This window comes from Chionomys nivalis, chromosome 18 (assembly GCF_950005125.1).
Source record: "Chionomys nivalis chromosome 18, mChiNiv1.1, whole genome shotgun sequence".
NCBI classification, from domain to species: Eukaryota; Metazoa; Chordata; class Mammalia; order Rodentia; family Cricetidae; genus Chionomys; species Chionomys nivalis.
The window spans coordinates 11,075,907-11,086,189 of record NC_080103.1 but is presented as its reverse complement, the minus strand read 5'-3'; the positions used below and the strand labels follow the sequence as shown (position 1 = coordinate 11,086,189).

General features: G+C 42.0%; 1 pseudogene; it reads right to left on the bottom strand.

Moving 5' to 3' along the window:
• Nucleotides 1-3,348: 3,348 nt before the first annotated feature.
• On the bottom strand, nucleotides 3,349-9,292 carry LOC130889982 (40S ribosomal protein S25-like; annotated as a pseudogene).
• Nucleotides 9,293-10,283: the final 991 nt, after the last annotated feature.

Sequence of the window (10,283 nt, the reverse complement as noted above, 5' to 3'; positions counted from 1 at the left end):
GCATATTTAACAAATGGTGCTTATAACTGGATATCAACATGTAGAAGAATAAAATAGAACCATATTTATGACCATGCACAAAACTCAAGTCCAAATGGATCAAAGACGTCAACATAATGCCAGACACACTGAACCTGATAGAAGAGAATGTGGGAAGTTCATTTGAATGCATTGACACAGGAGATCACCTTCTGAATATAGGCCCAGCAGCACAGACACCGAGGAAACCAATTAATAAATGGGACCTCCTGAAACTGAAAAGCTCCTGTAAAGCAAAGGACATGGTCCACAAGACAAAATGACATCCTATAGAATGGGAAAAGATCATCACCAACCCCACATCAGACAGATGTCTGACCTCCAAAATATACAAAGAACTCAAGAAATCGGTCGTCAAAAGAACAAATGATCCAATAATGATCTATTCTGGAGAGGGTGTGGGGTAAAGGAAACACCCCTGCATTGCTGGTGGGAGTGCAAGCTGGTACAGCCCTTTTGGAGGAAACGACCTTCCCCAAGACCCAGCAATAAAACTTTTGTATATATATCCAAAGGAAGCTCAATCGTGCCACAAGGACATGTGCTCAACCATGTTCATAGCAGCTTTGTTTGTCATAGCCAGAACCTGGAAACAACCTAAATGCCCCTCGACCAAAGAATGAAAAAGGAAAATGTGGTACATTTACACAATGGAGTACTATACAGCAGGAAAAATAATGACAGCTTGATGGAACTAGAAAACATCATTTTTGAGTGAGGTAACCCAGATCCAGAAAGACAATTATCACACGTCCTCAATCATAAGTGGGTTTGAAACATAAACCAAAGAAAACCAGGCTAGAAATCACAACCCCATAGAACCTAGACAACAATGAGGACTTTAAGAGAGACATACGTAGATCTAATCTACACGGGAAGTAGAAATAGACAAGATCTCCAGAATAAATTGGGCGCATGGGGACCATGAGAGAGGGTTGAAGGGAGCTGACCAGAGAATAATGTATAGCTCAATAAAATAAAATAAAATAAAAAACCTGTTAAAGTGGGTTCCGTTGTGTGGCTTGTGATCCTGTCTTGCACCCAATAACTTCTCCTTTGTGGTGTGTATGTTCATCATTGGATGAGTATTTCAGCTGAATCATTTTATCCTTCTTTGCACCTGAAGCAACAGATAAATTCTTGTTTCAAAAACATTCTGAAAAGGTTTTGCGACCCAATAAACCTCTCTACCAATGCAATAATCCAAATCAGACCAAATTAAACTGAATCAGAAAAGGCCCCTGTTTTTGAATGAGGAGATGAGGATATAAGAGAGAGAAACCACAAGTTTGTCCCTGGGGGGAGTGGCAGTTTAAACACCCTGTGGGAGTGGTCTTGAGAATCTCTGAGGAGGGATCACCCTTTGGCAGGCTTTCTCTGAGGTGAATTCTGGACAGAGGCAAATACCAGAAGAGGGGATTTGAGGTAGAACTTTCCACTCAAACATTCCAGACTTTTTGTGTATATGGATGCCAGGGGCTGAGGTGTGGCCTCAACCCAAACAGAAGAGAAATTGTCGTGTATGATGCAATGATAAACGATACGATCATTTGGAAACCTTAAATTGCTGTATTATGTCTGCACGTGGGCTAAAGAGGTTTTAAGGGGGTCAGGCACGGTGGCACAAAGCTCTTATTGCCATCACTATGTAGACAGACCCTTTCTGGGATAGGGGTTGGGTCTGGTGGGGGGAATGCAGAGAGGCAGAGAAGGACAGAGAGGGAGAGATTTTAAAGGGACAGAGAGATGGCTTGCAGGCAAGGGCTTGCTGTCAGGATTGACCATCCAAGAGCTTGATCCACAGAACAGGCACAGCAGAAAGAGATCCGACTGCTGCAAACTGTCTGCTGGCCTCCACACACGAGTCAGGGCACACACACACCTGCCCATCCCCCACAAACACAACACAGAAAAAAGCACTTACATATTTTGTGTATGTGTGTTTGTGCTGTTTGTATGTGTGCACGGCACACATGCAGGAGCCTAGGAGGCCGAGAGAGAGAAGAGTAGATCCCTGGACCAGGAGCACAGACTCGGGTCACACCGGATACCATGTCCCGACTTAGTGTCAGTTTCATGGTGTTTCTGTAGAAGAGAACAGAGAAATCCATACATCAAAAGCCTTGTAAAATGCAGTGGTGGAGACACCTCTGCTGTAGGGCTGGCTCTCTTACTTCCTGACTTCTCTGACTTCCTATTGGCAGAAGATAGGAGTCTGCCTGTACACAAACCAGCGACAAGGCTGTTAGTACACGACTGTGAGCAGCCATTGGCTATTTGTGGGTTAGAGAAAATTCAAGATGATTTGTCTCTGGTCCTGCAACACTCCATCCAGCTCTCCGCAAGGAAGAAAATCCACCAAGCTCTCCTCTGCTCTGCAAACACAGGGAGCTGCTCTCTCAAGCCTTGGGATGGGCAACAACACTCCTCTCTCCACTTCCTCCACTCTTTCACCTACAACAGCAGAGAAGCTGGTGGCAGCCGTACACTAGGGCCAGCCTTCACTCACAGCCTCACTGATGTCCCTAGCATCACTGAGGAAATTTTACATCAAATAGGAAAGAACGTCTAAATTCATCCTTACCGTCTGCAGCAGGCAGTCAGCAAACAGAGTTTCCCTTTTTCATATCTGTATGCTAACAAAAGTATTAAAGTATCTTACAATAGAACAGTTTTTAAAAGTCAACTTCTATACCAAGTTTCTGTGAATTCTCCTCCCAGCAAGCCTGTGAGAGGAGGGGTAGAGAGGAAAGGGAACAGGGAGAGGGAGCCATGGTGCAGATATGAAGGTCAGAGGACAGTATTCAGAGTTGAAGGAGCTGGGCTTCATAGGCTTGCTGGAGAGTCTTTTCATCCAGCTTTAAAAAATAAGGCCCACTGCCTTTTCCATTTTGTTTTGTTCTGTTTTTGACAGGGTCCCAGGCTGATGTAACTGGAATTCCTGGTCCTCTTGCCTAGGAGCCTCTGTAGAATTACAGACTATAGCCGACAATCCAGCCTAAGTTTTATTCATGGCTACTAACATGAGTTATTGTGCTTTTGTGGCTTTTCCCAAGATTTATAGTTTTCAGTTCTTGGAAATCTGTCCACTTTGGTGTGGTCGTCCCTCCCTCATTTGGTGTCCTCTCTGGTCTGAGTTTTATTTCGTGTTCTGTTGCTGTAAGAGACGTCATGACCTCAGCAACTCTTAGAAAGGAAAACATTTAACTAGGTCTGGCTTACAGTTACAGAGGTCCATTATCTTTCTTTTCTTTTGTTTTTTGATTTAAATAGTTTTATTTTTCTATATGTACAGCCAATTGAACCTACTTAAGTATCTTCACCAGCAGCTTGGGCGTCCCCGCCCTTTGTGTTTCTGGTGGAAATTACTTGGGCTCTGTGCTCTGAAACCAGCTTGATGAGCCCTTTACTAAGAGCTCCTGAAGGGCTGCCCTGGCCAGGGATCCCTGAACCTTCAGTCTCTCAGGGACCACAGCTGGAGTAAAAAGCTTACAGTTAGGGACTTCCTTACAGAGTTTGTCATATGGAGCCTTGTCAAACAGGACTAGATGGTTGAGTTTGCCCTGAACTTTGCTTCTGGACCACTCCTTCCCTTTGGCCTTGCCACCAGAGTTCTTTACTGGGCCTGTGTCCTTTTGGGCCGAATCTCGGTCTTCTTTCTTCTTGTTGTCGCCCCTGGGCGGCGTGACAGAGCTCGGAGAGTGGGAAGGACACTGCCGCCTCCCTAAGATGTCGGGAAAAAGTCAGAGGTAGGCAAGAGAAATATATAGCTCACCAGACTTATTTTGTCATCCCACAAAGAAACAAAGAACACTTTTCATTTTGCTCTTCACACACACTCTGCTTTTTACCTGGTATTCTTTAAGAAAATTGATATTGGAAGAATATATTTAACAAAAGTATAGAAGAAAACTTTCCCAGCCTGAAGAAGGATATTTCTATGAAGGTATAAGAAGCTTACAGAACACCAAATAGACTGGATCAAAAAAAAAATCTCCTTGCCATATAATAATCAAAGCACAAAACATACAGAATAAGGAAGGAATATTAAGAGCTGCAAAGGAAAACGGTCAAGTAACATATAAAGGTAACCCTATCAGAATTAAACCTGACTTCTCAATGGAAACCATGAAAGTCAGAAGGTCTTGGATAGATGTGCTGCAGACACAAATAGACCATGGATGCTAGTCCAGACTACTAAACCCAGCAAAGCTTTCTTTCACCATCGATGGAGAAAACAAGATATTCCATGACAAAAACAGATTTAAGCAATATGTATCCATAAACCCAGCCCTAAAGAAGGGCTAGAAAGTACTAGAAGGAAAACCTCAACCCAAGGAAGCCAAAAATACCCACAATCGCACAGACATCTGATAACCCTCCACCAACACCACTTAAAGAAGGGAAACACACAAATACTACCACAAAAAAAAAAAACCAGAGTTAACAACCACTGGTCATTAATATTGCTTTATATCATTGGACTCAATTCACCTATAAAAAGGCACAGGTTAAGAGAATGGATACGAAAAGAGGATGCAACATTCTGCTGTTTATAAGAAAGACACCTTAAACTCAAAGACAGACACTACCTCAGAGTAAAGACCTGGGAAAAGGTTTTCCTATCAAAAGGAACTAAGAAACTAGCGGGTGTGGCTATCCTAATACCAAACAAAATTGATTTCACACTAAAATCAATCAGAAGAGATGGAGAAGGACATTTATACTCATAACAGGAACAATTCATCAAGGTGAAGTCTCAATCCTGAATATCTATGCCCCTAATATAAAAGCACCCACATACATAAAAGAAACATTACTAGAACTCAAAGCATATATGAAACCCCACACTCTAGTAGTTGGAGATTTCAACACTCCTCTCTCACTAATGGACAGGTCAACCAGACAGACACTTAACAGAGAAATAAGAGAACTAATAGATGTAATGAATCAAATGGACTTTAACAGACAGCTATAGAACAGTCCACACAAAGAGGAAAGAATATACTGTCTTGGCCGGGCGGTGGTGGCGCACGCCTTTAATCCCAGCACTTGGGAGGCAGAGGCAGGCGGATCTCTGTGAGTTCGAGACCAGCCTGGTCTACAAGAGTTAGTTCCAGGACAGGCTCCAAAACCACAGAGAAACCCTGTCTCGAAAAACCAAAAAAAAAAAAAAAAAAAAAAAAAAGAATATACTGTCTTCTCAGTACCTCCTGAAACCTTCTCAAAAATTGATCACATACTCAGTAACAAAGCAAACATCCACAGATACAAAAATATTGAAGTAAACCACCTGTGTCTTATCGGATCACCATGGAGTAATGTTAAAATTTAACAACAATATAACCCCCAGAAAGCCTACAAACTCATGGAAACTGAACAGTCAACTACTGAACCACCCCTGGGTCAAGGAAGAAATAAGAAAGAAGTTAAAGTCTTTCTTGAATTCAACGAAAATGAAGACACAATATACCCAAACCTATGGGGCTTTATGAAAGCAGTGCTAAGAGGAAAGTTCATAGCACTGAGTGTCCACATAAAGAAAACAGAGTTAATAGCATTACAGACTTAAGAGCATACCTGAGTGATCTAGAATAAAAAGAAGCAGACTTACCCAGGAGGACTAGAAAACTGGAAATATTCAAACTGAGGGCTGATATCAACTAAATAGAAACACACATACACACACAAAAAAAACAATCAGTGAAATACAGAGCTGGTTCTTTGAGAAAATCAACAAAACTGACAAACCCCTATCCAAACTAATCAAAAGGCAGAGAGAGAACACTCAAAAAACAAGATCAGAAATGCAAAGGGGGACATAACAACAGACACTGAGGAAATTCAGAGAATCATTAGGTCTTACTACAAAAGCCTGTATGCCACAAAATTGGAAAATGTAAAGAAATGAAGATTTTTTAGATAAATACCACACACCAAAAGTAAATCAAGGCAAGCTAAACAATTTCAATAGACCTATAAGTCTTGAGGAAATACAAGTCATCAAAAACCTCCCAACCAAAAAAAAAAAGCCAAGGGCCAGATGGTTTTAATCCAGAATTCTACCAGAACTTCCAGCGAGAGCTAATACCTATATTCCTTAATGTGTTCAACATAATAGAAACAGAAGAGCCATTGCCCAACTGTTTTTATGAAGCTACAGTTACCATGATACCTAAACCACACAAAGGCTCAACCAAGAAAGATAATTACAGACCAATCTCACTCATGAACATCGATGCAAAAATTCTCAATATAATACTGGAAAACCGAGTCCAAGAACATATAAAAAAATCATCCCTTATGATCAAGTATACTTCATCCCAGAGATGCAGGGCCGGTTCAACATACGAAAATCTATCAATGTAATCCATCATATAAATAAACTGAAAGAAAAAACCGTATGATCATTTCATTAGATGGTGAAAAAGTATTTGACAAAATTCAACACCCATTTTTGATAAAGGTCTTGGAGAGATTAGGGATGCAAGGAACATATAATATAATAGTAAATATAATAAATATAATATACAGCAAGCCAACAGCTAACATCAAATTAAATGGAGAAAAATTAAGTCAGGAACAAGACAAGGCTGTCCACTCTCTCTATATCTTTTCAACACAGTGCTTGAAGTCTAGCAATAGCTATAAGACAACATAAGGAGATCAAGGGGATTCAAATAGGAAAGAAAGAAGTCAAACTTGCATTATTTACAGATGATATGATAGTGTATATAAGTGACCCCAAAAACTCTGCCAGAGAACTCCTACAGTTCATAAATGCCTTCAGTGATGTGGCAGGATACAAGATCACCTCAAAAAAAATCAATAGCCCTCCTATACACAAACGATAAAGAAGCAGAGAGGGAAATCAGAGAAACATCACCTTTCACGATAGCCACAAATAGCATAAAGTATCTTGGGGTAACACTAACCAAAAGAGTGAAAGATCTACTTGACAGGGACTTTAAGTCTTTGAAGAAAGAAATTGAAGAGGATACCAGAAAATGGAATGATCTCCCATGCTCTTGGATTGGTAGGATCAGCATAGTAAAAATGGCAGTTCTACCAAAAGCAATCTATAGATTCAATGCAATCTCCATCAAAATCCGAACAAAATTCTTCACAGACCTTGAGAGAACAATAATAAACTTATATGGAAAAACGAAAAACACAGGCTTGCCAAAACAATTCTATACAATAAAGGAACTTCCGGTGGCATGACCATCCCTGACATCAAACTCTGTTACAGAGCTACACTAATGAAAACAGCTTGGTATTGGCATAAAAACAGAGACATTGACCAATGAAATCGAATCACAGACCCCGATATTAATCCACAAACCTATGAACATCTGATTTTTGACAAAGAAGCTAAAATTATACAATGGAAGAAAGAAAGCATCTTTAACAAGTGGTGCTGGCATAACTGGATGTCAACCTGTAGAAGAATGAAAATAGATCCATACCTATCCCCATGCACAAAACTCAAGTCCAAATGGATTAGAGACCACACTGAAACCGATACAAGAGGAAATGGGAAGCAGCCTGCAATATATGGGCACAGGAGACCACTTCCAACGTATAACTCCAGTAGCACAGTCAATAAGAGCAACAATGAATAAATGGGACCTCCTGAAACTGAGAAGCTTTTGTGAAGCAAAGGACACTGTCATTAAGACAAAAAGGCAACCTATGGGATGGGAGAAGATCTTCACCAACCCCACATCAGACAAAGGTCTGATTTCCAAAATATATAAAGAACTCAAGAAACTAGATATTAAAATTCTAATTAACCCAAATAAAAAATGGGGTACTGAGCTGAACAAAGAATTCTCAACAGAAGAATTTCAAATGGCCAAAAGATACTTAAGGACATGTTCAACTTACTTAGCTATCAGGGAAATGCAAATCAAGACAACTTACACCTGTCAGAATGGCTAAAATTAAAACCACCAATGATAGCCTATGCTGTTGAGGATGTGGAGTAAGGGGAACACTCATCCATTGCTGGTAGGAATGCAAACTTGTGCAAACACTTTGGAAATCAATGTAGCAGATTCTCAGAAAGTTGGGAGTCAATCACCTCAGGATCCAGCAATACCACTCTTGGGAATATACTCAAGAATGCCCAATCATACTACAAAAGAATCTGTTCTTATTTGTAATAGCCAGAGCCTGGAAACAACCTAGATGCCCCTCAATGGAAGAATGGATTCAGAAAGTGTGGCACATATACACATTACAGTACTACTAGTGGTTAAAAAAAAAAAAGACATCTTGAATTTTGCATGCAAATGGATGGAAATAGAAAACACTATCCTGATTGAGATAACCCAGTCCCCAAAATATGAATATGGTATGTAGTCACTCATTAGTGGATTCTAGCCATAAACAAAGGACATTGAGCCAATAGTTCATGATCCTAGAGAAGCTAAATAATAAGGTGAACCCACAAAAAACATATATAGATCCTCCTGGAAAATGGAAGCAGACAGGAATGCCAGGCAAAAATTGGGAGCATGGGGGTATGAGTGGGGTGGGGGGAAGGAGAGAGGGTTAGAGAGAAGGGAGAAGGTGAGGGTTGGGGAGAGCTTGGGAGAGTGGGATGGTTGAGATGGAGGAAGGACATATATGGGAGCAGAGAAGGGGATATTTTAATTGAGGAAGCCATTTTGGGTTTGGCAAGAGGCTTGGCTCTTGAGGGTTTCCCAGGAGTCCACACGGATGACCCCAGCTAAGAGCCTGGGCAGTGGAGGAGAGGGTGCCTGAACTGGCTTTGTCCTGTAGTAGACTGATGACTATCTTACTATCACCATACAACTTTCGTCCAGAGACAGATGGAGATAGAGACAAAGACCTGGTCTCTGTGGTGCACAGCCCCCAATCCCACCCCCAGGCCACCTCCCCCCCCCCCGGGGGTCCCTCTCCACTCAGTGTCAAGTTCGTCCATCTCCTTCCCTTCCTGACTCCCTGAGCACGGGAACCTCACTTGCCGCCTTCCCCACTGGTGTCTCGCTGAGGCTCCAGCACACACCTGGGGCGACCACCCCTCGCGCGTGTGTGCTCGGGGTCTGTAAAAAACCAAACCCTAACGCTTACTTGGGCTCCTTTGCAGAGTCCTGGTGGTCGCCCGGAACCCGACTCCGCCAGCGTGGAGTCCTAGAAGGCCCCGACCCCCGGTGGCGTAGGGGTCAAAGTGTCCTGGAGGCGCCGGGTTCATAAAGTTCGCGCGAGATCTGGAAGCGGCCATGGGGCCGGCAGGGAGCCCTGCAGGTTGCCTTCGAGGTCTCCTGTTCCGGATGCTCGGCTGCGACAAAGTGGACATCACAGGTGTGACTGCCATGGTGATGTCTGGCTCATCAAGTGGATGAGATTTGATCTTTTTAACGACTCTGTGGCGCAATCGGTTAGTGTGTTATGCTATTAATTGAGAGGTCGAGCCCTCCCAGACACCACAATTTTTAGACTTTTAACAAACAGCTTTCTAAATTTACAGTCCTTGTGTAATGACTAGGCAAATGGAAATTCTCCTACTTACTTCTCTGAAATACTGGAAGCCTAGTAAATAAAAAAATAAGAAAAAAACCCTATGGACTTTAAGGTACCTAAGGTCTCACCTTTTGGTCACATCGTGTCTATTTATGGCCTCTCCTGTGGCAGGATAAACAATAAAGGCAATTTTTATTTTGGAGGTTAGTGTGGGAATGGTGACAACCCCCACCTTCTGTCTTTGGCTTATTTGGGGATGAAAAGAATGGGAATCCCTTTTTTTTTTCTTTTTTTTTTTTCGAGACAAACAAAAGAAACTAGCTCTAGTAGACCAGGCTGGCCTTGAACTCACAGAGATCCGCCTGCCACTACCTTCCGAGTGCTGGAATTAAAGGCGTGCGCCACCACCACCCGGCAGGAATCCTTTGTTAATAAAAGAAAATTATGAAAAACAAGTCACTAAAGCACAGGAAACGGACCAGATATTAATAAAACGGGTCAACTTTACACCACCGGCTAAAGATACGCATATAACAAGGGAAACGACAACGTAATTCGTAATCAAAAACCCTAGAACCGATTTATTTCAAAAACCATGTGTTGTGGAAACAACAAAATAAACCAGAGAAACGGGCAGCCAAGCCGTGTTTAGTAAGAGTCCAGGGACTGGCAGTGACGGTTTTGGACACTGTAGGCAGCAGCATTATGGAAGGCTTTGGACAACTGGTTTGCTCCCCAGCTTTTTGGGAGGA